This window comes from Sylvia atricapilla, chromosome 4 (assembly GCF_009819655.1).
Source record: "Sylvia atricapilla isolate bSylAtr1 chromosome 4, bSylAtr1.pri, whole genome shotgun sequence".
Lineage (NCBI taxonomy): Eukaryota > Metazoa > Chordata > Aves > Passeriformes > Sylviidae > Sylvia > Sylvia atricapilla.
In genome coordinates this window covers 30,419,439-30,422,777 of record NC_089143.1, presented here as the reverse complement: position 1 = coordinate 30,422,777, position 3,339 = coordinate 30,419,439, and the positions used below count along the sequence as shown (strand labels likewise).

The 3,339-nt window shown below is 38.1% G+C and overlaps 1 long non-coding RNA gene across 1 annotated transcript; it reads left to right on the top strand.

The window, feature by feature from the left end:
• The first annotated feature begins 938 nt into the window (after positions 1-938).
• LOC136359921 (uncharacterized) lies at positions 939-3,005 on the top strand. The gene is made up of 3 exons (XR_010743380.1): positions 939-1,033; positions 1,166-1,277; positions 2,868-3,005. It is a non-coding gene; the product is annotated as an uncharacterized lncRNA (long non-coding RNA).
• Positions 3,006-3,339: the final 334 nt, after the last annotated feature.

Sequence of the window (3,339 nt, the reverse complement as noted above, 5' to 3'; positions counted from 1 at the left end):
TGTTCATGGGCACTGCTCTGTGGGAATAGTGTGGCACCAGCCCGAGGTCTAACAGCTCTCTGTGTTTACTTCTTTTCCAAAGCAAACTGTTATTCCTCATCATCATTTTGAATTACACGACTTCTAGGGCTTTTTCTGGGCTGAGGTAAGAAGCAAAGAAAAATGAATTTTAAATGAACAAGTATTAAAAGATAGTTAGTACTCAATGTACAGATGGGTGTTAGGTATGAAGGATCTCTGTTTTTCCCTACTGGTTTTCTGATTCTCTGCTTAGATCTCAACAGTATGGGCAGAGAGTGGGCTACGTATAAGTAAGAGAATAAATAATATAAAAAAAGGGGTGAAAATATTATCTCTCTGAAGAATATTGTATCAGAAATACAACAAAATAGGCAAAGAAAATACTCTTATTTATAGGTAGACAAATGTATACGCATAAGTAACATGATCTTTATCACAAATAAAAAAACAATTTTCTTAAAATCCTAAATAATCAAATGATAATCAGAAAAAAAACCCAGTCTATGGTATCAGGCCTCTGTCCTGTTACACATTTGGAGGATGCATGTTATTTCAGTAAACATTGCATACAGTTAATAAAACACTTGAAAAAGGCAGCTGTAAATTATTTCTTCTCATGGCCTCAATACACTATTTATGTTTTATCAGGAGATGAGAATTTGAGTAGATGTGATTACCTGAGTTCAAAGAAGAAAACATTTTAACCAGGACACCTTTCCATTTACTTTTGGTGAGGGTTATTTGTGTCCTTATTGAATCATCTAATAGCAATCAAGTGAGGAAAGACAGAAGGGTAAACAAGCTGAACATTAAACCAGAAAGCATTAAGAAAGATGTCCTTATTGTGTTTTGCAGGCCGAATTTGACTTTAACAGTGCAACAAGTTGGGAGATACCTATGCAAAATAGGTGGCTGGCTTCACTGGAGTCCGTGTGGGCAGCCACTGAGCCACCCACCTTCAATCCTGGAAGGATTCACTCCCAGACAAGAAGGAAAAAGGTGACAATCCGAGGTGAGAGCTGCTTCACCAGGGAGTTCTGGATTCAAGGAGTGTCACTGCATGGAGGTATTGTCATGTTTTGCTCCTGGGCTGGGAGGAGAGAGGTGCTGTTGCAGTGCTTGATCCTTGTTTTTTTTGTTTCAGAATTTTTCCGGTGAGAGATTGTCCCATCTTCTCACCTAAAAAAGGGCCTTAGTAAATGAGCAATATTTTAAAATAATGTTCTGAGAAGATACATGGCATCCTTTTGTTTAATGTAAATCTTTTTTCAGTGTTGGATATTTTGGTGTTACTTGGTCTGTTTTTTTCCCAGCATGTCTATCCAATGCATAAATAACTTCCCATGGTGAAGCAGCAGTCTTGTTAACAATGGATCATATGGAATATGAGTTGAACACCAGCACAAATGATTATGTATTTTAGCAATTCTGCAGGGCTGCTTGTTTCTAGTCTTTTCCTGTTACATTATGGGACTTTCTGTTACAACAAATCATCTGAATTGGTCTTGCAATGGGAATGGTAGCCATCAACCAGATGCTCAATTGCACACTCGAGAGTTACTGAGGAACAGGCACAGAAGGCAGAACAGCTCAAAGAGGTGACTACTCTCAGAGCTAAGACAAACCACTACGGTTACAAACCAGTGAAATGCTAAAAAAACCAATTATAACCTTTTGTATAAACAAGATTTTAAAAATACATTCAATAATTGTGTTGAGTTGTTGATATAGGAAGGAAAAATTAAAAAACCTCCCAAACTTCTTTGAAATACAGTTTATTGTGACCGTGCCTGTTGTGTCTCATAAATGTTATGATCCCATTTATCACTTTTTATGCTCACTGGGGTTCTCTAGAGACCAGTGAGCAACAGGCCATTTTGGATCTGCTATCCTCGAGGGCATGCATTGCTTAATTCCTAAAACAAAGGTGTTGCATAGCCTGCTCTAAATGTCATTGCTGCCACTTAGAAACTGAGGTGATTTGCATTCCTTTTAATAAATTAGGTATTTAATTACATTATAAATGTAACCTCTAATTAAAGCACCTGCTCCCAGTGGGCATAACTCTATGATGATTTTGCACGAGCTACCTAGAAGTAGATGCATGCTGATGCAGGAGTGGGTATCTCACTAATTGGCACTTAAACATTATTCTTGAGTATTTTTGCATCTTAATGGATCTTCCACCAGGATATCTCTTAGGACGATATTTGTTTTGCTGTAGTGTGTTGCCTTTTGTTCTTGTCCTCCACTTGTGGACGTTTGTGTGTCTGCACTTCTCTCTTTAAGAGCTTTTTTTTTGCATGCCCTGATCCCCACTGCTATCTCACAGTATATAGAAATGGATGCAAGTCCCTGTCCATGGGTATTTCATGCTAGTGGTTCTAAACCTATTTAACTGTCTGAATACAGCACAGATTATTAAATATCTATTGTGTTACTGAAACTATTACTTGAGCTCTGATACCTCAGTTTGCTCTGTGTGGTAACTCATGAACCAAATGTAGAAGCACAGTTCTGAGGTTGTCACACAAAACCTCATTCTATGCTGAAGTCCCATATCAGTCTATTGTTAAAGCTTTAACAGCTTTAAATATATTTATTTAGCATAGCCTCTTGGGCAAGGTCTACTCTAAGCAGTTATTTTCTTCTTATCTAGGATTTATTTTCACATCAGTAAGAAATATTACTTTTTGTTATTTTCTCTGTGTTACGTCATGCTATTTCTGGTCAGTTTAACTCTCAAGGTGGCTGAATCAATGCATTTAAATAACACCTGCTTGTGTTTCATATATCTAGAGAATGTTGTGAAATCATTACATTTAACTCTCTTTTTTTGATTGCAGATCATCAAGGTGTCAGGCAGATCAGATACAAATGACAATAATCTGTGCCAGGTGAATGAAGCGCAGCTTTACAGTTTCCTTCCCTGATTCATATTTCTAAGATTACCCCTGGATTTGCCTCTGTGCTTCTGAGCAGTTTTCCTGGGAATGGAAAGATGCAAAAGGAAGGGAAGGAAGGGAAGATGCAAACCTGGTGCTCAGACCTGAACCAACAAGGCACTCACAGCAGTCAGGAATTTTGGATCAATCCCTGCAACAGCAGTGCAGTTTGGTTGCTGAAGAAGTGATGAAAGCTCTGAGGAGTGGCAAAAGACATTAAGAATTGTTCAGATCGTTGGCAGTTTTAAAGGTTGCTCTCAAATAGTACAAAATTTCAGCAGCATGTTGAATTCTGGGATCTGTGGCCTATAGTAACTTATTCCTGTCAAGACACAGTACCAGGCACCACAGAGAAGACCCAGGAAATAAGAGA